The 26,297-nt window shown below is 40.6% G+C and overlaps 1 protein-coding gene across 1 annotated transcript in view; it reads right to left on the bottom strand.

Annotated features, from left to right (window-relative positions):
- Positions 1-26,297, bottom strand: part of T265_06181 (hypothetical protein) — a gene marked incomplete at both ends in the record, with an annotated part of 89,155 nt that overhangs the window by 7,306 nt on the left and 55,552 nt on the right. The window lies entirely within an intron of this gene.

The raw sequence follows: 26,297 nt of genomic DNA, 5'->3' as shown, positions 1-26,297 counted from the left end.
AGCCATTTTTTCTGAAAGAGAAGAACAAGAATTCCGATTGGTAGGTACAGAGACGCTCGTCATGGTGCGGCGTTCTGATTAGCTGACACGATTCATGGGTGTAACTTTGTCCAAATAGGGTACTTTAGTATACAATAAAGCGTTTTCATTAGGGTGCTTAAATTCGCAAGAAAAAAGCTCTTGTCCCCTCAGATCGTTCTATCACTGTGTAACTGATTTTATTGCTTAGGATAAATTGAATACGCGCAGCTTCTTCTAAGAAAATGTACTGCGATATCTCGAATATCACAATGCAAACATAAGTTGGCACTTGTCCACTCAGTTGAAGAAAACCATAAACGGAAGATTCGGATGGATTACAGTCAATTCTCCAGCTAAAACCAGATTAGTGTGCAAACGAGTGCACGGATGAAAGGGAAACTCAAAGACCACGGCTATCTGATGAGCCCCAACAAAGAAATGGCAAAAGATTGGTCGTGAGCTATCGAAGAATTTTCACAAAACCCTGAAAGCAGCACTTTCCAAGTATATGTTACACCTCTTCAAAAGCATTTGATTCCTCGTTTATCAGATTTTATCAAACGCAATTATTCTTCAGTAGTGGGCGTCAATTTTGATTGTGCATCACCTGTAGTCACAATGGGATGCATTTAAGCCAATAAAAACGTGGAGATTAAGCTAAACCAAGTTGAATCTATCGCTTATCATGGTCTGTCTCAAATAAGTGTGCTGTACCAGGCCGCATCATGTTTCAGTTTGGTACGTTGTTCGAGGTATTGCGTAACATTGCTATCTAGACAAAATGCACTACGCCTCTGGCTGCTCAAAATTTTCCTAGAGGCCATCAGCTGGTGACTCAACTTAACTGAGCAAAGTTTACCATTTATGATGGTCCGCTGCAACTGAATGTGCTGCATAGGTTTGACAGAAACTCTAGGACTGTTGCGATTTAATGAGCCCGAATTGGAAGTTGAAGACCGGTCCTGGTCTGCCAGAGTTTTCTGCAATCTTAACTGTCGTGTGGTACGTGTAAACGATACATGCTTACAGAGTCTACCATTTGTGTTACTCCGTGACTATCATGCAACACATCGTAAGAAATACATCGATATCCAGAGAAGAAAAATTCACAAAAGCTGCATCTCTTATCTTTGGAAAGTTCATTTACCCGCTGTCTCGCGGGTGGAGAGGCTTGCTAAATTTCATCCAAAAGATCTCCAACAGCGTAGAGTTTGACACATGATGCATGACAACATACCTAGCACTAACGTGTTTACACCAAACATTCCAACTTTTTCATGTATGGGGCCGGAAAATCGTCACCTGTTTCAATCAACCTCATCCACAACCTCATCCAAACATCTCTCATGCACAACAAGAATCAAGAGGTGTTACCGCATGGATGACTGATCCGGCTTCTTCTACAGTGTTAGTTCGATTTTATTTTACTACTGGTTTGAGGACATTGGAGAATCCCAGAATGGGATATCTTGGTGCAGGTGAACACAAGCTGTACTGAAAATGAACTACTTCGTCTTTAATGAAAATCAGCAACAGTATGCATCTTAAAGGAGTCTCGACCCAAATACGTTCCAGCTAGTACACTCAAAGAAACAGGCAGCACGTGGCCACATGATGTGGAATCCATGATTTAAGGCGCGTGGCACTATATCCTACCTGATTGCGGAAGAATCACAATGCTGATCAGTTGGGCACCCGATTTTTCAAGTGTTGAGACTACTAGGCGTCTGGGTGGGGACTCCCTGACATGTCATCTAGTAAGCACTGCTTCTGATTCCCAATAGGAATAAAATAACTGTACGATACCACTCGAACTTTCAGCATAGACCAGCTTCCATTACGGGACCCAATCTCCAATAAAGCTCATCCTTATAAACACAGCTTTCCTGCTGCTTTTAACTAGCACTTCTGCTAAGCTCCTCCATCCACGGTTTTTTTTGTTTTACGAGTTTGCGCATTACTGGTTGCCAGGAAATCTAAACGCCTCTCGTCAATAGAGTTTCCCCGTTTCTCCAAAGTTCACTGTGAAAGCAAGTGTGTCTGAGAAGGCCCAAAAACAAAGCGCTTCATTCATTTACTATGATTTGAGAAGGAATTATTCACACTACTGGCGCTTCCTTGTAAGAACTAACGACTTCTGAATGACTACTGGAATATACAGCAAGGACTCACTGATGTGCTAATGGGCAATGGTCAGGAATGCTGGTTCGCATCAACCGTGGGCGTGCAGCTGGTGTCTTCTTAAGGATACATTACTCATGATCCTGCAAGTCTCACAGATACAGTTCCGCAGAAAATTTCACACGTACTTGAATGTTTACCTTGGGCGATTATGGCACCAGTTTTCATGAATCTAGACACTCTCAGATGGGCAAGTCGACTCCAGCAAAGGCTACCACACTAGACACGTCTGAAAGTCTACACATATGTAACATCGAACTTGAGGGCTTGCTGAGTTCTATGTTGCCGGCTTCCTTTCAGGCTTCTTGATTTTTACATTGTTGGTCACTGGCTCGACCATGTCCAATGACACTAGTGGAAATCGCAGTTCGTAGCCGTGTTTTCCTCAACTAGCTTGGAATAAATAATGTGCCCTTCGCATGGATGGAACTGAACTGTTCCTGAAAGATTCACCATGTGGAACGGAAGCACCCTTGTGATTCTGGGATATTCTCATTTCTTTTCCTACCTATACATCAAAGCAAATTTGCCGGTCTCAAGCCAGTGTAGTAGTGCGTGCTCTATTCATACTGCCCTGCAGCATACGACATAATATACGGAGAGATGAAAAGAGTGTAATTCAACAGACTTCATTTTAGCAAAGCCATGTGGAGTGCCTGCTGTCAGTAATGTTGGGACTTCAAGGTGTTCGAAGCGAGCAACGTTCTAGAGTCGTCCTGTACTGGGAGAAAGTACTTTCATGTGATACTACGGAACACTTGTCAACTTTTCGTATTTGGTCCAAACTGTGCGCAGGAGATGGTTCGAACCCTCAAGCCTAACCTCGATGAGTTCACCTACTATGGAAGCTGTGAAGGTGAATTTTCCGTTGGAATTAACAGTCCCAGTGCGCTACACGATAGTTCCATAATGTTTCTTCAATTAACCTCAACTTTAAAACTTAACAGTTCCGATCTGCTTGATGCCTTCTTTCGAGAAAAACAAACATTACTCACTAAAAGTTGGATGAAATTATTGTCTTCTACTTACTTTCTGGAAAGTCGAAATTGAGAAACTGATTTCAAAAATCCCGAAATAAACTATTTTCCCATATGGCGGACCACAAACATGGGGATCACCTTTGAAAGGCAAGTATTCTCATGTAGACTCCTAAAAATGCTTTCAGTAACAGACGATTCCGAGAGGTTTCATCCCTTTGAAGTAGACACTGTAGATCTGTTCTTTTGGGGGCCTATCCGGGGACGGAAAATTTCATTTTAGAATGAGTTATCTAACAATGGTAAAAGCAGCAGTTTGGCTCTAACACATTTTTGGTGCCTAGCTAGTACAACCCTCGAAAGTATCCTGAGTGCTGAGGCACTGCCAGACTATCCAAGCCTAGATAGGAGCAGCCGAAATTCCGAAGTTTGTTTCAAACCACAGACCCTTAAAGCCTAATCTCTGAGTCACCTAAGGCTCAGATTATCACCGCATTGTGGATATTCGAAAAAAAGAATGATATCCAGATTTTTTTCTGTTCTACTCAAAGAAGCATAATCGAGTCAACCGAATGGATGTAATGATGGTTCCGTCTTTGATAATCCACATTTGAAATACAGTCCTCCTCGGAAAAATGTTCACGAGTTGCTTGCTTATAAATATTCGGGGATTTCAAAATTTGGCTTCCAAAATCTGACAAATTCCAGGTAGAAATTACGTCCAAAAGGGTGTGAACACCTTACGGTAGCCGTATTGTTATAAGTAAGTTTCGTTGCCTCGAGTATGTTGATTAGACCATGTGATTGCTTCAATGGCAGATCTGCAATGACCACCGGAAAAGATTTTTTTACGAGTTCGGAAAAATACTTCTAGGGATGAGGATATCCCAAGGTTTAGTGTGATCGGGTTCATTATGGCACCATTTGAGGATGTAAGCAATATTGGGTCACACACAGGTTACCTGATACGTTTTCACACTGTGGGACATCTTTACCACCATATTCAGTTTAGCTGTGAGTGCAACTCACCAATGGAGCAATTATTCATGTGAGACTCACTGCTCAGCAGCTTGCAGTCATATTTTGAACTTGTAAAGCAAGTACAGACAGTGTACTCAACTGACGATCAAACATATCTTTTAGGATTTCATGGTTTCGGACGCACTATGCAAAACCTGATGTTCGCACATTTCAAGATCGTGTATGAATATATCCGACCGGAAGACACTTTATGGATTCATGAGGAGTTGTCCATAATCGGTTTCTTGCGTCCTTCAATAACCAGAACAAAGTTCCTGTGTAGCTTGCACAGGCTGGGTAGATTTGGACAGAGTTTGGGGGAACAAAAGTCGGGATGAATCCCTTGGAGATTAACTAGTCTCTCAATAAATCCACGTCACTCTTAAGACTAGCCGGCCCACTCGCTCAATCTACCGTTTCTTCAAATGTATGACTCCGTTTCAATCTCATGTATCAGATATTCCGGTTATGGGCTAATTAAGTTACAACAGTCCTGTAAAAATTTCGTCACCTCCTGGACATTCACTGCAGGAGGACCGACCAGACACACCTTGTCCAAGTGAGAGCTAATCACACCTCTGATCAAACCTCTGGCCAAACAGATGAAAGGTCGCGGGTTCGAAACAGTAAATTTCATGAGATGCGTACTGCTGATGAATCCGAACAAGGATGAAACAGTTTTTGGCTTTTCAGCCAGGATAGAAAATCTGTTGGAATCATATATGCCACGCAGATTATCCTCGAGGAAATTGAGAAATGCTGATATCCTGTGGATGTAAGAAGGATTCTTCCTTGTACATACGATTTTTCGGTAGAATTTTTAAAACAGTAATACTAACCATAACACCAAGAAACACTTTTCCAATAGTAATGATAATCCGACTGGTTTACGTGGCTGAAATATGTACCTCTCATTGGAACCCTAAAAATGAGGTTAGAGCAAATGTATCCATCTACAGATCGACCTAACATGTTTGTTTTTCTTCATATCTACTTCGATCTACAGACCGAACATGTAGTCACTATGGCAACGACAAAACAAAGGGACGTTCACCCAGGCTTTTCAGCTGAACGCAAAATCAGTTGAAAACGGAACGATGGTTGTTATTTATCTGAAGACTCATTATCACGCATCTTCAATGCAAAAGTGCGGACTTAAGTAGGGTGTTTTGTTTGAATTACGTTTTATGCGCCACAACAATTTCAGCCATCAAAAACTGTTTCGGAACGCGCAAAGATTAGTTTTGGTTTAAAGAGTTGCGCACTTGGCTTGAACAAACACTTAGGTTCATTTGTTGGACTGGATATCAACTTAAAGTGAGACTGTGTGACTTTGAAATACACTGTTCAAAACTTAATGTGATATTAATATTAATATTCTGATCCCGATCAGCTGTAGCACTCTTGCGTTGCCATGCCGCCTAAAGAAAGTTCGAGGGGGGTCTAGAGAGCAGCACTTGAGATGCAAGGGTGGGTTCAAACCACGGATATTCTGGTCGTTGAGATCATGTTTTAACCACTGAGCCATCTGTACTAAATCCCAAAGTGGGACGAATCTCAACCAGCTCTCAGAATTACGATGATGTCGACCACGATATTAGTACTTTAACTCCTAAACAGATAGATTTTGGGCTTTTTAAATTTTATTCGAGTGCAGTCCAAAGATACCTTGGTTGCTACGGTTTTACCAAAGTTGAAAATTTTATGGGCTAATTTCGCTAGATTCGCCAAGCTCTCTCTAGGCAGTCATTCTACTACCAATAGTCTATTATTTTCACGAGAAAATTCGAGAAGGTATAACAGAATATACGGGTGCTAATTTCCATGAAATTGTACCTCCCTTGTTGCCAACCTTGACGTTCGAAGAATCACACCATCTTATCTCTACACTATAACGCAGTGTTGACCGTCCCGGTTAAATGATGTTGGTTCACACTGGAATTCTGTTTGGACTGGCTTTTTAATCACAATTCATATGCAGTTGAAGGAAAAAAGGTAAGTGTCCGTCGATCGACACTTCATTTAAATAAATGCTGCCATCTATCTGTACTATGGAGTAGATCTCCTCTAATGTTACTTTTGGACACAGCCATATTTAATTGAACAAATTTACTGCATCTTTCAAAGCTTAGCGTCAGCTAATCGTGCGCCCGAAGATTATTAAGACTAATGTGTATTATCCGCGTGAGAATTTTATCCGTGGGACTCAAAGTATTCTTCTGTCGCCTGGACTGACAACTAAAGATCCCTTACTGAAGAGGTATACCGGGACATACTTGGCTGATCGCTGAAGGAACACTTTGTTGGCAGCTTGGTAGATTTGTTTAGACAGGTCACTGTGCGGCGGTACTTATCCCAGTATTATCCGTTAGAGTAAACACTTGGTGGTTTACGCTTAGTGTACTTATCCGCATACTTATTTGGTGCAAGCAGAAGGTTCAACTAAAACCAGTTGCATCTCTCCTTGTTGATTGAATTTTGCTAGATGTGTCAATTAAGGCATGTTTCACTGGGTGCAATATATTACGAGCTATGGCAGTATACTGCCTAAGAAGACACTAATCCTATGTTCATGAGGAGTATGCTTTGTTTACAGACTAAACTGTTACAGTTCAAAGATCGTCAGTCTTATGCATCACATTTAGTTGGGGGCAAAATCTTTTGGAGGGATTAAGTTGGATTTCGCTGTCCCCTATAAACTCAAGTTGGTGTTCATTTTGGGGGCAAACAGAATACACATTGAAGGACGGGAACTCGGGGGCTCCCACTACTTGATGAACCCCCAAAAGAACGAAGCGGATTGTGGGCTTTCAAAGATTGTTCAGTAACCTTGCGAGTAGTATTCTATCAACAGAAAACTTATTTCAGCTTACGCGTCCATGCCTTGCGGCATGGGAACTCTGACCCTCCAGGAGACCTGCTGTACGGATGCAGATTGGTCTACGGGTTGAACATTTCCATGAAGTTATTGATACTTTTTCTTAGACATGTTTGACCTATGCCAAAGCCTTTCTCTCCACAAAACGAACACTGGTTTTATTTATTAACAGATAGTATAAAACGTTTTGTTCACTGGTTATGGATCTGTCCCCTGGGCTCAGTAGTTCAAGCAGGCCAACAACAAAGCAGCACGCACAAGTTACCTATACATCGCAACAACGTCACAGATAGCCATCTCAAATTTTCGGAAGTTTAATCCAAATCGGTTGAGGACAAATAGCCCCGGGGTGATACTGTGAAGCTTAGGTTCAGTTGCTTGCACGCAAGCATGAGGCTAGAGTAATTTAGATAAACGTTACCCAAATGTGCTTTGTGGTCAAATATTGATTGCATAACTTAGTTGTCCATCTGCCGCAAGGGCAAATGACGATGTAATATTGCTTGGGTTTATTAACCATGAAGAATCGATCAGTTATTGAGAAAAAGCAGATTTCCAGGCAATCAGAAGCAGGCGCACCAGGGTATTAGAAAAGAGCCTCTCCCCCGGCGGTTTACACGTGACACACTCATTGAGTTTGGCTTATGCGAATCAGTTCGGTGGTAGAGAATTTCAGATAAATTAAAGCTGATTCATTTATATGCAAATTTCTTATAGCAGCAAAGAAAAAATATGGAGACATGTAGGGGAGATTATTCAGCAAAACTGAGGGATTTGGCTTAGACTTGTCGTGCGTATCTGTGGTTTGCGAGCTTGTAGGATTATTTCGGATAAACAAAATTACTTGCAAGATATTTTTCATGAATCGCCTTCCAAAACGAAGCGGACGTACAGACCTACAAACTTATTCAGGATTTTAGAGTGAACGTGGAGCTAATAAGTGTTGAATGTTAGGAGTGGAAGTGAAATCCATTTGGGTCTACTAAACAGAAGTAATCGCTTTTTCTTTCAATACTTACATCAACCATAACTGCACGTGTCACCTGACCTTTGGCCACAGTAACAAAATGGAGGAGAAGCCAGAAAACAAGTTGCAATTGAAGCGAAAACGTCCATCGTAAATGGGGTGTTGGAACTTTTCACCAAACGTTCCACGAACATCTCAACACTGAAGCCACAGATCTTTCAGGTTTCATTACCCACCATTTCGCTTCTCTAATAAAAACTTTATTCAGCAAGTACATAGTAACGAATATTAAATTTTTATGTGCCTGGTCAATAGGTCAGTACATGGTTGAAGTCTGTAAGCTAGCCAGGATAATTTGCTCTGCGTATAGGCTGATCACTGAACTGTAGCAAGTTTTTAACATCCTCATAGCTGAAGCTTAACCAGAGAGATTCATATCTAAACGCCTCACCCGACAGTCTGTCACAACCGTTTCAAAGAAGCCGGTCTTATGGAGTCTACGCTATGAAGAGCTGTTTTCAGATACGCTCTTGTCGTTGCTTGTTTCAGTCCCTAAAATAAACGTTTCCGGTGGTATACCTGCGATCTTGACTTACAACTAATCATTTACCTAACAGAAACCTGAAAAACGATGTCAGTCTACACCCGGAATATTGTATGTTCCTTGTTTTGATGTTGTTCATCGACCTATGTAGAACATACGAGAAGGCAAATTTTTAAAAAAAAATAGAAGAGCATATCTCCCATCTTAACTTTGCTAGACTCGATCGCGTTATCCACTACTGACATTGGTTGCAAGTCGTTTCGCTTCCAATTGGTCGTAAAAGTGTGCGTAAAGCTGAAAGAACTTTACAGTGAAATGGACAAACAGACCCGAAATGGATGTTCCATTTGGCACATAGCAGGCGTGGCTTTTCAGTTGTTTAGTGTCCTGTTTTTTATTGGAAGAAATGGAACTGAAAGTCGAAGGCTCAGCTCAGCTTGTGGCGTGAATACGCAAAGGAAATGGGGGGGAAAGCTTTCCGTCGTTAAATCCATTAACAAAACATGTTTTCCAGGCCTTTGAAATCAAATGGAATTGTCATGCACTGTCGAATGGAGTGTGGACGATAATTACTGATAAAATTGAAAGAGGCTGAAATATTCTTATTTATGTAAATAAAACAAAGGGGTTGCTTGTGGCTACTCTGTTTTGCACGCCAGTCTTTCACAGACAGTTAAAGTCATCATGAACGTCTGGCTCCTTTCAGACATGATTCTGTTGATTTTTCCTAATGAATATGTATAGCCGGTGTTCGTGTAATTCGCTTGGTTTTGAAAAAAAGGCTCAGCTAAGTACGCCTGAGTCTCTTTCTCCTATGATGGTCCGTTTTAATCGAATGTGCTGCACAAGGGAGCCTGATTCTTCGCGAAGTACGATACTTGATATATCGCAGTACATCATCTGTGCAGCACATTTGGTTCAAGTAGATCATCATAAACGCGAGATCCAGCTGAACTCAACTGAGTTTTCTACCACAATCAAATTCATGTGCTAAAGCAAGTTGGGTCTAAGCGAAACATAAAGTGGATAGGAATTCGAGAAACTCGCCTGCTCAGTGAGCCAGAAGTAGAAGAACAAAACTATGCGTAAGATTTCAAAGAGTTTTCATCAAAGTCAAAATTTGTGCAGTTGTTGCAAAGTTATTTGGAGCAATTAGCAGCGTGCATTTGACGAATTTCCAGAAAGATTCCAACTCATAGCCTCCCGCCTGGTAGTTGAAGGCTAAAACGTTCGGAAGCGATTGACTCGCAGGTGACTGGTAAGCTGTTTTATTACCTCGTACTTGGTCGGCTTGAAAGCTAAACCTCCCTCAGTCGTTGAACTTACATTGTGCGGTCACGTGGTACGTCCTTTTACCTCGAAGGTCATCACCTGGTACAGAAGCATTATTATGATTTCGCTCTTTTACACCAGAAAGATTATTAGGCTTGTCAATCCAACGTGTAATTAAGCCAGACAAACACCATCATTTCGATATCAAATTGTCACATAGAGTTTATTAGGGGAATCCAAAACAAGCACGCAAGCAGGCCTATGAATACTCTTTAATTTGTTGCTATCAGTATTAAAGCGCACCGTTGAAAGCAAGCAAAAGGAGAATAATCTGACTAAAAGGCTTCGGGAATGGACGCAAAAAAACGAAGTAGCTGTAATGAACAAAGCTTTGGGTTTCCCTGGACGCTAGATCCTCGAAGAAGAAAAGCAGTTTATCTACAGTATGCCTCCACTAAAAACATTTTGGAATACAAACAGTATTTTTCTTTCTTTCATGAAACCATTCTGAAAGATGATACAGTGTAGACCGGTGGTGGATGGTTGAATGGGTTCATAGATAACTGGGCGAAACGTCCCTTCCAGACTTACAAATAAGTGACACCATAAATTACAAGCGAGATAATCTGTCGATGTGACAACGCACAGACCTGGAACCTACTGAAATATTTGAAACGCAGAGTAGTCAATTGATCATCTTAGTGACTAGGTAGCTTATGAGACCAGCAAATTGATGAACTATTCATGGTTTAACTCCAAACGTGTCTTCAACGCCGTTTAGATACCCATGGAATGATGGACGATCTTTAATGACGTCTTTTTGGAACTTTCATCAACACCTGTATGCGTTCCTTTGCGTGCACTTTCAATATGTTTTAAGGAAAACGTTTTCTCACGCTGCAAGGATATGTACATTCTCTTTGTGTCTAAATTGCACTTTTGTTGTTTGGTAGTTTGCTGATAAATTATTTTGCTAGATGATGCACTGAATAATTCGAAGTGAAAGCAACAATTCGGCAAACAATCAACATCAGGAGTCTTCCCAACTGTCTTTCGTATTTTACGATGTTCCCTGTCCACAACCCCTTTCAGCCTTTGTGAAGTGGAAATAAAAATCTGAAAACTAGTTTCACTTCCTTTGCCTTAAACAATATTTTTCTCAGCCGCTTTGTAAAAATCATGCGAAATTTGCCACAAACAACACAGGTTTTCACAAGTTTCGGTTGTTGCATCCACTCATCTATTTTTGTTTCCATTCGCATACAAATGTGATAGTTCCGTTGAGAATGCTATCGAAAAGAATTTGAGTTTGAGTTTCAATAACATGTGAATAGTAAGTTGATTTCATAGATTAACAAAAACACTTCTTGCGTGACGGCGAGTAACGAAATTTCAATTCGATATCATACTTTTTGAAAAAAAGTACTGTTTGAATTCTTCGTGAGTAAGTTTTACCAAAAGTAAAGAGAAATCTTCTATTCAGATAACGCATTTCCTTGTCCTGTCTGGGCACGACTTTTTGGGTTGTTTCACACAGAATGAAGGATAAAATGAACTCAAGTATAAATCTGTGTGATATTTTTGACTGTCGGGATACATCCACATGTGAGACAAGAGTGTTCTCCAGCTTACCACAAGGTAAGCTGAATGGATCAAAATTGTTCCTGTGAGTCTTCTCGCCTGGCTAGTAGGTTTGAGTTTTCCCGGCTTCGTTTATCGGCTCGGTTGCCTGTGATCATATCCCAAGGGCGCTGAAAATTCGAATGACGTTGGTTATCATTACTGCACTGACGGTTATGTTTCTGTTCTAGGTCAATATAGCTATACCACTGTGATTCCCTCCTAACTTGAGAAATTCATATTTTAAATTTAAAATATTGATTGTTTCACGCGATTCAGTTATTTTGGACTGAAATACGAGTTTTTCAGGAACATTTTACTCACAAGGAACATGGGCATATTTTGAAGTCTTATAAGCGTCAGAGCTTCTAACCAGTTTGTGGAGCTAATCATCCAAAACAAATAATCTCTAGGGGTCGATAAGCACTATATGGCAGAAAATTTCATCTACGTTCACATCACTCATTTTGAACAGTCGTCCTCCTATCCTGGCACAACCATTCTGGTCAATACACACCAAAAACTCGAGTTACTTGCTCTTATCATCGTTGGATTTCTTGTTGTGCCAGGGTTCGATCTCCATACATCTGATTTGCTACCATGCATCTCCGCACGTTAGATACACCAGAATTATCATAAACAGTTGTCCTCCCATCCTGGCACAACCGCTCTGGTGAATACACACCAAAAAGGCGAGTTACTTGCTTTTATCATCGTTGGATTTCCTTGTTGTGACAGGGTTCGATCTCCAGACATCTTATTTGCTACTATCCATCCCCGCACGTTAGATACACCAGAATTATCACGCCTAAACAAGTGAACGGGTACAGGCTTAAGTCTATAAAATTGTGCAGCGAGCAGATACGGATTTCGGGCCTATGGATGCCAGTTGGTTAGGAACGGTCGGGAAAGGCCTTCGGTAGATTTTTGCATAAACAAGTGAACGGGTACACGCTTAAGTCTATAAAAGTATGCAGCGAGCAAATACGGATTTCGGGCCAATGGATGCCAGTTGGTTAGGAACGGCCGGGGAAGGCTTTCGGTAGATTTTGCACGAAAATCGGAACAAAAAAATGTTTTTTTAATAAAAGGATCTAGTGATCGCAGATAAATACGGAAGCAAAACTTTCAAGTGTGGCAGCGGATGGCTAATCCGTTCCAACTACCGACTATCCTGGTCTCAGTAGTGAAACCAGAAAGGCATTAAATGAAACCGTACCAGGATAGAGAAGAATTGTTGAAATATGCGTGCACTCTGAAGCGACTCGGTCGCTTCGCTCGATCCTGAACAAGGCTTTGGTTTTCGAAAGATAATTTGTCAGTTAGTGACAATGGTAATGAAAGGATGGCCGTTTTTCAGGTTAACCGGAGGAGCGAAAAGTCAAGACAGTTCGACTTTTATTTTTTGAAAGTAGTGTGAGGATACTTGGCAATTTTCAATGGAGTTCTCGCCCTGTCAGTTAGGCTAGGACATGCTGAAAAAGACAGAAGCACTACATAACAGTTCCATCCTTACTGGGAATAATCATAAGTCTAAACCCTACACAGTTCAGAGTATATCGAGCCCGAGACCTTCGGGCTGAAGAAGAGTAGAAGAGGTTGAAGGGTTAATCGTTCGTAATGAAATGATTCCGGTCACTGGCTCACTTTGACCGTCAGAGCAATGTGGAAAAACAACAAGCGCGTCCGATAATGTTTCTTTTAAGCCCTCTCCTGTGGATGATTTCCAGTGATATTATGCTAAATAAAAAGCATTTTTGATCGGAATGATTATACGCCAGAGCTTTGTGGGATTGAATAATCGGTAGAAGCATGTCAGAGTAGTCTGGGAGGAAGGCAAGGTGAATACTTTGGAACTCGACGATGAGTTTCGTATCGAGCGATGAAAGACGTGGCTGACAGTAGACTTAAGTGAAGAGATCACAGTTGTATACGCTTAACATGTACATATAAGTTGGTGGTTCATGGTCTACGAACAGTTACCGAAAATGGCTTGGCGACTTGTTTCTCGAGTGAATCAGTGTGAATTTAACAGCCGTTAGTAGTCTTCTCACACGCACAGATAAGATACAGAATTCAATGAGAAACTTTGACAACGTCATGAAGTGTTCGTGCTTTGCAACTGTTGATCAGAGATTTTAGAGATTTTTGGTAAAGAATTTAGTTGAAGATACGACTCCTAATGTGAACGGTGCAGTAACTGATTCATTCGTTTAAAAGAGGGAAGAAAGCTGTGCATATTTCCGCTATCTCTCCATAAATATTTCAACCATTATGGTATAAAATTTTGAATATTTCATGTTGTTGAAACTAAGTAAATTAATCTCGAGGCAGACCGTCGCTTATAACGGTTACCGTATTTGGTCACAGCGAATAACCGGTCTACGAATGATGGTTATACGTCCGTGTCAAATTTCCCCATGGAAATATCACTCTCTACTTCTACAAGGGGAAGATATCAGGGGTAAGCGACTTTTATGCCTAAAAATATCACAGCTAGAAAGTCTGATGCACCAATTTGAGGATGTTTGAGAAAAACGTGCAAGGTACCGGAAAGCCATGGTGACAGTCTGAAAATATCGCATGCATGTATGTAAAACTGTGTTTAAAATCCTGACTAATATTTCTTCATTCAGTCTCTTTCCCTAACAGCGCAACTTCTACGAACTGGATAATGATTCTGGCTGCACAGGATGAAAATTACGCATATACAGATCGGTGAAAGCTTTGCTCCGAGATAGGAGGCTAGGTGATAAAAAATATAGTGACTGGGTAGGATGAATGCTGGTATGATGAATCCGGAGGTTGATTGAAATAAATGTGAGGATTTGAGTAGTCTAAATCGCTTTCACAATAGTGGTGAGGAAATTCTCCCAGGAAAAGTCACGTGAGTCGAGCAGAATCAGTTTCTGATACAATGTGAGGTAAATATTTGGTGAAGACATAGATATACGAATTTTGTTAGGTGACAAACATTGTCCAAGGGAATTAAATTATAAGAAATGGCCTTATACCGTTCCATAGTTACAAAGAAACAGCAAACTCAGGAGATCATCTAAACTACGCGTACCACTGTAAAGTGTTGCATCAGCAAATCAAGCGAAAACTTAGGTTGGTTTTGCTGACAAGATTAAAGCTTTGTTGAATATTAGAAGTCTTCTCACAGCACCATACCGTTAACTGGTAGATAATTATCGCTCGCACGTGACAAATTCGCAGTGTCTTTCTCACCCGAAGGAAGCACAGACACCAAGATCCCGCTTCGTTGCACATGCCTAGACAAAAGCAGACGAGATGCCACAGTTGGGTTCGAACCACGGACCTTCCGGTCAGTGAATTATCATCTTAACCACTAAGCTGTTTTGAGCTCTGAGTAAAAGTACGCAAGAATCAGAATCATTAAGTAGCACGACAATAGTATAGTGGATTCATTCGACACGAAAAAAGCCACATGAATAGTATGAGTTGCATACGTAAGACTCACAGATTTCTTTGAAAAAAAAACATAATCAAGCCAGAATGTAAGTAAAACATGAAAACATGAGCGCTCCATCGAGAGAGGTGGTGAATTAAGGCCTCTGATATTGAAATCACCAGAATCAGGCTAGTGAGTTGGTCATATCCATGACAGATAATGGACAAAAAACTACTTGAATGTCGGTAGTAAGTAGTTGCGGGATTTGTAGAAGCCTCGTTCGGACAGTCCCCCATCTATCCCAGCACTTTCATTCTGGTCTCAGCCTTTGCTTCCATTGGAACTCATCATTTTCTTGACCTTCCCGGAGTTTGAGCTCCGGACATTGACATTCGAGGCAAATATGTTATTACTATCCCATCAGCTCAAGTTAGATTTACCTGAATTACGACGTCTGAAAAGTCGAACGTGGTCAACCTGGAGCAGCGTGACCGGTTTACGAACGCCTCAGAAAACGACCAAGTAACTGTTCTGGTTATGTCAACGGATTGCTGGTCAAATACTACCAAGGACGCTTGACAGATGCTGAAAATTTTTGTTTCATGATGTGATTGATGTGAAGACATCTTAGAGCATTTGGTGTACTTCACCTTGTGAGAAGTATTTCTACTATGGAATGATTTGTTGCTGACTGGCAAACAAATATAGCTACTCCCTGAATGATGGTATCTATACCAATGACCAAAGTTTCAAATTAGCCAAAGACATTCCCGAGGGTCGTTTACCATTGATGTGCACAATGAACTAGATTTTGAGTTCTCAAGGGAATGAAATGTGTTTTTCGATCAATTTATTTAACCAATTAACCAAATCCTTCTTATCTGGTGACAGTAGCGTTTTAGAATCGTGGGTTTTAAAACACAAAGAAGCATTCCAAATAAAGAACCGAGGCCATCGTCCCGGCCCGTATAATTGTTTCATTCGATTGCCACACTTTGGCAAGTTTTGCCAGCCTGGGTATGTGATGGTACCTCACAGCCAACACAGCCAAAACAGAAAAGAATTACGCTGCCGAACATTAAAAACGTTTTGGAGATGACTGCACGACATTCACAGAAACACGGAACAGCAGTCGGCTTCAAGCCTGCAAACACGCTGAAAAGAACCCTCTCGAGGCCAGAGAGAAGGTTGGATGCAATGAAAAGATGAACGTGACATGCAAACTTCTGTGTGACACCTGCAACAAACACTATGTTGATCATATTAGAGGGAAACTTGCCACAAGACTACACAAACACATGCTTACCGGCAGAAAATATGATCCACTGTCACTTGTTTCAATCCACGAAGATGGATGATATTCAACTACTTACACAGGAACAAAAAGGAAGAGTTTACCGAGGCGTTGTACTCCACAGAAAAATCGATCACTATACACAGCGACCTCAAACCTGTCCATCAGCCGTCACGAGCAAAAACATTGCACAGCCAAAGGACCCAAAACCACATGGCCATTGGAAAATATGAATTACAATTGACGACGTAGATTGCGGAACAAAGTTATAGGGATTTCACGCCTAGGAACGATAGGTTTCGATCTCGCTGCATCTGCTGATATCTGCATGCGATTTAGCCGTATACCAGGGGACGTTCGAAAATTTGAGTTGAAACCATCGATTAGGGTACATAATTGGTCTACCCGGGTATGCTTAGGGGCCTGCAATTTAAAGATAAAGGCTGTTTGACGTGATAAGCTTCCAAAAGACTTTCAGGGAATAATTAAAAAGTGTATGCACAGATAACCAAAATTTATGCAGCCTACGGTTAGTTTCTTGCAAAAGAGGTGAAACATAAGATCAAAATGCAGCATAGATCAGTTAGTGTCAGGTTAAAAGTATAACCGAACAACACAATGGTGCTAGAGGCCTGTGGAATGAAGAACGAATTACCAGGTTTATTTTTAAAGAAAGATGTTCTGGTAAAAAAAGAGGTGAGATAAACTGAGTACTGTTTGAAACCGCACTAAAGTCAAATAAAAGAACCAAGTCCCTGAACTGAAATCGGACCGGTGACCGCCGCTCACTAGTTTATTTCCAACTTTACGTCATTCGTACATCGATTTTAGTTTTAAATTCATTTTGGGTATCCGGGTAGTATCAAAGTCTGGTCTATAATAGAAGTCGCACACGGTGCTCACTAATGACCCTCGCTTTTGGTACATTAAAAGGAGTTTATTGCGAGAAAAACTGAAGTCGAGTGCACATTTTTGAGGTGGATTGCATCTTGGCTAGTTCGGTTGGTGAGGTTTCGCCCATTAGGCGAATTGTTGCGGATTTCAGCGTCTGATTTTAATTTTAAGATGACTAAGTTTTCCAGTTAGTAATGTTGCACTTCTCACGGCCATCATGCAGGTGTGCCAGAAACTATAATATCTGTTTTCACTTTGATCAAATGTGGTCCTAAATGAATTTAGCTAGGCTGGCGGTAATCTTTGTTGCTAACTGACAGACACTCACTCTGAAGGAGTTCTTCTGAACAAGATTTGTTGCCAATTAATCTGTTTAATGGTTTGAAGAGGGATTTCGTCCGAAAATAACCTAGGCGATAAAATGGTGATGTCCTGTATCATTGCCTTGGGCGATCGGAAGATTCATGCATGGAATATCGACTAAAATATGCATCCGATACGGACTTGTCCCAGACTTCGGTTCGATCAAAGCGCACCTACTAAAAAAGGGAACTGATGCACTAATATGAATGTGAAATTCTATGCCTAATACTTGTTTTAACTAAGCAAATAACCTCAAAAAGCAAAACAAAAGAAGTGTTTAATGGTATTTTTGTAGTCTTCATTTCCAAGTTGTTTCAGCTGATCCGTTCATGTTTTAAAATATCACTGAGGCTTTGCTTTTAAACAACAAACCTTTTGGATCAATGGTCAGGACAGGTAGTGGAACCGCTGTTTTCTGAGGAGCGGAACCTCCAAATTTCCGTAAAATATTTATCAGACGGAAGGGCTACACGAGCCCCCTCACCCCGCAAACATCTTTTTTTCGCTGAAACTATACTTGTGTAAACTGGACGTACTGGAATACCATAAAGAGACCACAGTTTGCAGCACTACACAGTTTCTTCTCGGTCTTTAAGCAGCTAGTTTAGCCAGTCTAAATGACAGACGAAATCTATACACCCAGGATTCGAAGCTTTTCGGAAACTCCAGTGATACACATTCTTAATTGTGATGAAATTCAGTCTTCAACTCTGTGGCACGTCAACTCCACATGTACAGATTACTGCTCACGTATGCAAGCACAAAGTCAGCTGTGAAGCAAATCCCGAAATATCCAAATTATGAAACCTATATGGTTGTCAGAAAAAACTGCGGATTTTGTCAGTGGGACCGATCTATGCTAAAATGCCGAGAAGCGCTGTGCAGTTTTTAATCTCTAATAGGGAACCGTCAGCGGTGGGGTGGGCACAAACCTTAAGGGAGCCTCACACTTATGACCCGGTGGTCATCAGTTTGAACCATGCAGCCCAGAGGTACTCAAAGATGACGACTTGATAGGGGAAATTGCACCAGATGTTTTCGGTCATTTTCATCTTCATTGTTGGTGAAGTCATGTCGATTCTTCTAACGACATCACAGTTGTCTATCTTAGACGTCTGGGAATCGCACCGGCCGTATATGGAAGTCGCTGAAAAACTGCTGCCATATTGCAATATTGTTAGCCCAAAATGAGCATTACTCAGTCGGTACCTTCACCACGAAGGTAAACAGTCGCTAGTGCCACGAGTACACAAGGTACTTTCATCGAATTAGTATACGTTGTGGTACAAACACAAAGCCCTTGTAGACTGGCAAGGCAGAAAAGGGATAGATCACAATAGCTGAATAATACAAGTTTATATCCGCTCCTTGATTCTTCTTGGCTAAAAGTTATCCTTAAATGTGAGAAGCAAGGAACTGTGTCCCTTTTTTCTATCGATTAGATGGTTTAATCAGTTTCTGAAACAACCAATATCGTAGAGTCATTGATGTCTGTAAATTAATCTCATTTGAACTCTTCTCAGTTTACGCATTTTAGACAAAAAGAGAAAATGACGTGACTTATAGCAAGAGATAATTGAAAATCATCTAAGAAAACCTTCCAAACCTCGCGGAGAAAAACAGCATTATTAAATCGAATTCGTGAATCAGTGCTACCAAGTGAAACCTTATCCAGCTGGATTAAACGACCACTGTATGATGCGGTTTTGTATGCACGCTACACCCGTTGACGTCTAAACAACATATCAGGCAGGTTGTCCGGATATTTTCAAGTGAAACAAATTGGACGCAGTCTTCGTCATGACCAGCAAGTTTGCTGAAATGAGAAATGAACTTCTAGGTCCTAGGAAGACTAAGTGCGTTTCATGGGGCATTTATAAACTAAACTAAATAAACGTTTCACTGCCTTCCGCACTTTGGTGAAAGACGCATTCAGTCATTTGGCTTATCCAGAAACTTAGAAGTCAGTAATTTTTATCACATTTAACAATTGAAATGACGTCATCTCTTCAACAAATGAGTTTAGTTTAGATAGGAATTACCACCGACCCCAACTGAGTCTCTCGTTTATGATGGTCTGCACCAAGTCACGAAACCGGTTGTCTGTCAACGAGCTTTAACCAGCCTTTCGAGTATTGCACCACGTGCGAACAACAAAATATTGTGAATCTCAAAAACATTACCAATCGAAACATGGCACGGCCTGGTGTATCACATTCAGTTGAAGCGCATCATCGTAAACGTAGGTTCAACTGGACTCAGGTGAGCTTCTTTTAAAAATAAATTCGGGTTCAGATTGGAGTGGTTGTTGGAATCTGTGGATCACATAAAACAAGGTTAACAGGATCTCAGAGAATGCGCCTGTCTGGTGGGCCCCGAGATGTTCGAAACCGGTCGTGGTCAGCCGAAGAGTTTTCATCAACCTACGAGTAGTGTGTTAATCCTAAACCCGGTTACTTACTCAATATATTATCTTAGCGTCGTAAGAGCCTACATCTGCATAGGTGCACAAATAAACAAGCATGGCACTATGCAACAGAACAAAAACATCTCAGAATTTCCGAAGGACTATCATCTATTGCAACGAGCGATAGAACAAATCTCACAACAAGAAATGTTGACGAGGGCTTTGTCCAAAATTTTAAATCTTGGTACTTTTTAGCCAAATCGCAGAGATGACTGAAAACGTGCAGTCGTGACTACTGCGACCCGCGAACTTCAAACATGCTGTGCGCAAACTCCACCACATCACAATCCTCAATAATGCGAAAAAAACGTTTTTCTATAGGCAAGATCACTCATTGGACAATCAAAGATGAAAGTGTTTACCAGAGAGAGTAATACCCCTGAGCAATAATAGTCACTTATGTTTTCAAGTATTAGACAGATATTCTTCCTTGTCGTACGTAATATACTTTGAGTCTAATAAGCTAAACACCTTTGGTCTCCCTTTGCGCCTTTGTATATCTTCTGAAAGTTTACGTGCAAACTGGATTCTTGCTCTCACACAGGATTATGGTAATTTATGAACGTCACTGAACAATGCTCGGTTTTCTGACTTCATTTATCCATTATGGTATAGTGCTTCCTATTTAAAATTTATTACTGGTAGATCTAATAAAGGGAATTTAGTAAATACGCTTACAGATACTCTCACTTCCAGTGCTGAAATAATCAATTTTTTAAAAATACCAATGGTTTTTCTGTCTTGCCATCATAGTATCCATAGAAAGCACAAGAAAAGAGATGCTGTTAGGTTTCTCAGTCCAAGATTGAAGTAGTCTAGGTGACCGGAGTCGGGTTAAAACCACGGACCTTCCTATCGGTAATTTCTTGCCTCCTCGATTGCGCTATCTCAAGTTTAGCGTGTGCACTTCAACGAATAATATTCAATTTTACAGCCTTTCTGTGTCTAACTGCCATGTCATACAAGGGAAATTTGATGGCTTTTTTCTCCCGAGCCTTGAGATCAGCGGTCGGGATGCTCGGAAGTTTCTATCAGTAAGTTCACTCTCTAACCATTTAGCCATCCTTAGTTTCATTTTTGTCTTACACACTTCAATTTAGAGTAGATGAATTGGCCTCACATATAGCTTGAACCGCTGCTGCCCCGGAAGCATAGTTCACAACAACAACAGCATCATGTTCCTTGAAAACGTTGTTCGCTCGATTGCAGTTTCAACTTGATTTCATGCCTGCCTTTACACACAAGTTAGCTCTAACCTAAAGTGTAAACAGCTTTATTGGTCAGTTTGCATCTTTCATTCCTTTCTTGATGGAAATAATATCCGTTAATGGCTTTTTGATGTCATAAAAATTGAATGCCACGTGGAGATGACAACAGCAGCCAAGTAGATATAAAAAGCCGGTTCGATGTTCGACTGACTAACCGAGTGTAAGTGTACCATTATGTCATTTTGAAAAAGATTTATTTTATACTATCCGTGAAGAGCCGGTTTTCAACAAGATTTGTTAGCCTAATTTAGTTAATTTCACTGTTTTTTTTTACGTTTGCTCAATTTGTCTACCAAACATCTGTTGATTATCTCTTAGGTGCATAGATATTACATAATTTTCTCGTCTTGTAGGAACAATCCTAACATGTTGGTGCATTTCAAACCGCGTACAAAAATTCCGAATGATTAGTAATTTCTTGAAGACTCAGCAATATGCCTTACTTTCGGAAATCCCCAAGGAACAAAAATCACGCCAGATTGCAAGAGGGAATCAGTGTTGGTCAAATGGGGAAAGTCTTGGATCACTGTCACAAGTGATTAAATTTATTGATCAGTATTATTCAAAAATTTCCTATAAGCATTTATGACATACCGTAAACAACAATGGAATCTAAGCGGAAACGTGCAACCAACAATCGCATAATTGGAAATGGTGGAATCATCTTGCTACGAATAATATAAAACTTAAATAGATTCAGTTGCATAGACATCGAAAACGTCATCCTGACATCCAATATGCTGGCTAAATAGGCGTATGCGCCACCATTGTTCTTTTTGATTGTCAGTTGTGAGGCATAATATTATCAGTTTCTTCTTGTGTGTCGTAGCTTGGATGAAAGTATTTGGTTACCGGAACACTTCTTGAATGAATTCACGAATAAGACTAACTGACGTGGAATGTGTTTATCTTTCGATACCACTAATGGTGGCTTACGGAAAGGCTTTTTATACCTCAAATACCATGTAAGCTGCACGCACAAGCTGTGATGCGTAAGGTGCGTTAGGAGGTTTTGTTCGTGTGCAGAGAGTCCATCTGTCGCNCAACCAGAAATGTTTCACGAAAGTCATTTTCAGGATCGCTCAGGACTATATCATAAATAATACGATTAATTTTGTTATTTCGTGAGCCATGTGCCGTATACGTTTGCTACAGAAATACACTGCGAACAAGCTTCTCGCAGTAAGACGTCAATAGCCATGAGCCATGTCAGAGACTATATATCACTGCTCACTCCCGTGATGTGGAGTAAAACGGCAAACTAACGCTGGTCTGGAAATTAACTCTTGCAAAAACCCACCCAATAAGAAGGCTAAACGTGAATGCCTATTTTGACAAACTAGGTTTAAATTTCAGCCTTAGGTGACGTCATTCCTGGGGTTTGTATACACCTCAACTCAAGTGGATGAATTTAGCCCTTCGGCTTTTTGTCCATCAGATCAATCCGCCACGGATGTCAGAAGAAGATGACAGTAAAACAGAAAGGCCTCTAAATGGCTCAATACATACAGACCAATGCACAGACCTCCGGGGAAATTCGATCCCAACGAAACACTTGGTTTTCAAACGTGATTACGGTTAAAAATATGCCTTTTGGTATATACAAGGGTAACTTTCTCAGATCTCCAACCAACCAACCAACAGGATTTTTAGGTCTAAGTGGAAAGAGAGCCTATCAAAGCCCGACTCCATAATGGTTATGCGTCCTTTCGTATAGACATGTTTGGCAAATTAAGTGTCAATGCATATTTCTTCCTAAGAAATCAAAACAATTATTCGTGAGAGTTTGAAAGTTGGAATTTAGGGAAAAAACAAAACCTTTTTGATGTTAACTCTAAATGTAGGTGGAGTGAGTATAATTGAACTAAATATTCTCTCGCTATGCTCTTCATTATGCTGAAAGCAGACAAACATTTGCAACGGCTATCCAGCAAATGTAAAAACACGGCCCATGTAAGCTGGCCCACAAACATGCTTTTCCAACAAGTATCACAAACTCTCCTGAAAGAACACTACACATAAGGTTACTGCGTACTTTCCGGTAGCCAAATTCGGGGTTCTCGAGGTAGGGCCGGTCTCCGAGTTCTTGTCAACAAGATGTCCTATTTGAAATCAAATTGTACAAAATTAGTGAATTGCGCTCATTTGTATCTCAGTTTGCTTTTCATAGTGGACTCTATCAAATCCGCGGGTCTGTCTTTGGTAATAGGATTCCGTTTGCAAACGTTTTAGTCAATATCCTGTTTGCAGTACATGAGCTATTGGCTGGAACTTTGCCTATCACAAAAACGGGAGTCTTGATTCTAATGAAGATACATAACTCTTAATATCCCGGCGATTTTCGCATCAGATGGCTTGAAAGTGAAACAATATATTATTACTTTGTTGTTTATCTTGTCACATGAAATTATGATTACACATGCGCACAGCCGACGTCCTCANAAGCTGCACGCACAAGCTGTGATGCGTAAGGTGCGTTAGGAGGTTTTGTTCGTGTGCAGAGAGTTCATCTGTCGCTGTATCCGTTAGCTCTGGCACACTGCTTGGTTAAGGATACACTGGAAACTCCAGTAACGCTTTCGTCACTTATATGAGCCATCCGTGACATCTGCATGCTGGAAAGTGTGAATCAAAAGCTGAAAAAGTCTAGAATGGTCAGTCATCAGTGAGATTCTTTAACCAAAAGTGTTTCACGAAAGTCATTTTCAGGATCGCTCAGGATTATATCATAAATAATAAGATTAATTTTGTTATTTCGCGAGCCATGTGCCGTATACGTTTGCTACAGAAATACACTGTGAACAAGCTTTTCGCAGTAAGACGTCAACAGCCATGAGCCATGTCAGAGACTACATATCACTGCTCACTCCCATGATGTGGAGTAAAACGGTAAACTAACGCTGTTCTGGAAAGTAACTCTTGCAAAAACCCACCCAATAAGAAGGTTTAACGTGAATGCCTGTTTTGACAAACTGGGTTTAAATTTCAGCCTTAGGTGACGTCATTTCTGAGGTTTGTATACACCTCAACTCAAGTGGATGAATTTAGCCCTCCGACTTTTTGACCATCAGATCAATCCGCCAAGGATGTCAGAAGAAGATGATAGTAAACCAGAAAGGCCTCTAAATGGCTCAATGCACACAGACCAATGCACAGAACTCCGGGGAAAAGCGATCCCAACGAAACACTTGGTTTTCAAACGTGATTACGGTTAAAAATATGCCTTTTGGTATATACAAGGGTAACTTTCTCAGATCTCCAACCAACCAACCAACAGGATTTTTAGGTCTAAGTGGAAAGAGAGCCTATCAAAGCCCGACTCCATAATGGTTATGCGTCCTTTCGTATAGACATGTTTGGCAAATTAAATGTCAATGAATATTTCGCCCTAAGAAATCAAAACAATTATTCGTGAGGGTTTGAAAGTTGGACTTTAGGGAAAAAACAAAACCTTTTTGATGGTAACTCTAAATGTAGGTGGAGTGAGTATANACTGGCAAGGCAGAAAAGGGATAGATCACAATAGCTGAATAATACAAGTTTATATCCGCTCCTTGATTCTTCTTGGCTAAAAGTTATCCTTAAATGTGAGAAGCAAGGAACTGTGTCCCTTTTTTCTATCGATTAGATGGTTTAATCAGTTTCTGAAACAACCAATATCGTAGAGTCATTGATGTCTGTAAATTAATCTCATTTGAACTCTTCTCAGTTTACGCATTTTAGACAAAAAGAGAAAATGACGTGACTTATAGCAAGAGATAATTGAAAATCATCTAAGAAAACCTTCCAAACCTCGCGGAGAAAAACAGCATTATTAAATCGAATTCGTGAATCAGTGCTACCAAGTGAAACCTTATCCAGCTGGATTAAACGACCACTGTATGATGCGGTTTTGTATGCACGCTACACCCGTTGACGTCTAAACAACATATCAGGCAGGTTGTCCGGATATTTTCAAGTGAAACAAATTGGACGCAGTCTTCGTCATGACCAGCAAGTTTGCTGAAATGAGAAATGAACTTCTAGGTCCTAGGAAGACTAAGTGCATTTCCTGAGGCATTTATAAACTAAACTAAATAAACGTTTCACTGCCTTCCGCACTTTGGCGAAGAACGCATTCACTCATTTGGCTTATCCAGAAACTTAGAAGTCAGTAATTTTTATCACATTTAACAATTGAAATGACGTCATCTCTTCAACAAATGAGTTTAGTTTAGATAGGAATTACCACCGACCCCAACTGAGTCTCTCGTTTATGATGGTCTGCACCAAGTCACGAAACCGGTTGTCTGTCAACGAGCTTTAACCAGCCTTTCGAGTATTGCACCACGTGCGAACAACAAAATATTGCGAATCTCAAAAACATTACCAATCGAAACATGGCACGGCCTGGTGTATCACATTCAGTTGAAGCGCATCATCGTTAACGTAGATTCAACTGGACTCAGGTGAGCTTCTTTTAAAAATAAATTCGGGTTCAGATTGGAGTGGTTGTTGGAATCTGTGGATCACATAAAACAAGGTTAACAGGATCTCAGAGAATGCGCCTGTCTGGTGGGCCCCGAGATGTTCGAAACCGGTCGTGGTCAGCCGAAGAGTTTTCATCAACCTACGAGTAGTGTGTTAATCCTAAACCCGGTTACTTACTCAATATATTATCTTAGCGTCGTAAGAGCCTACATCTGCATAGGTGCACAAATAAACAAGCATGGCAGTATGCAACAGACCAAAAACATATAAGTATTTCCGAAGGGCTATAATGTATTGCAACGAGCGATAGAACAAATCTCACAACAAGAAATGTTGACGAGGGCTTTGTCCAAAATTTTAAATCTTGGTACTTTTTAGCCAAATCGCAGAGATGACTGAAAACGTGCAGTCGTGACTACTGCGAGCCGCGAACTTCAAACATGCTGTGCGCAAACTCCACCACATCACAATCCTCAATAATGCGAAAAAAACGTTTTTCTATAGGCAAGATCACTCATTGGACAATCAAAGATGAAAGTGTTTACCAGAGAGAGTAATACCCCTGAGCAATAATAGTCACTTATGTTTTCAAGTATTAGACAGATATTCTTCCTTGTCGTACGTAATATACTTTGAGTCTAATAAG

This window comes from Opisthorchis viverrini (assembly GCF_000715545.1).
Source record: "Opisthorchis viverrini unplaced genomic scaffold opera_v5_124, whole genome shotgun sequence".
Classification (NCBI taxonomy): domain Eukaryota; kingdom Metazoa; phylum Platyhelminthes; class Trematoda; order Opisthorchiida; family Opisthorchiidae; genus Opisthorchis; species Opisthorchis viverrini.
Note: the sequence above shows the minus strand (reverse complement) of the source record. Positions and strands in the feature narration are given on the sequence as shown.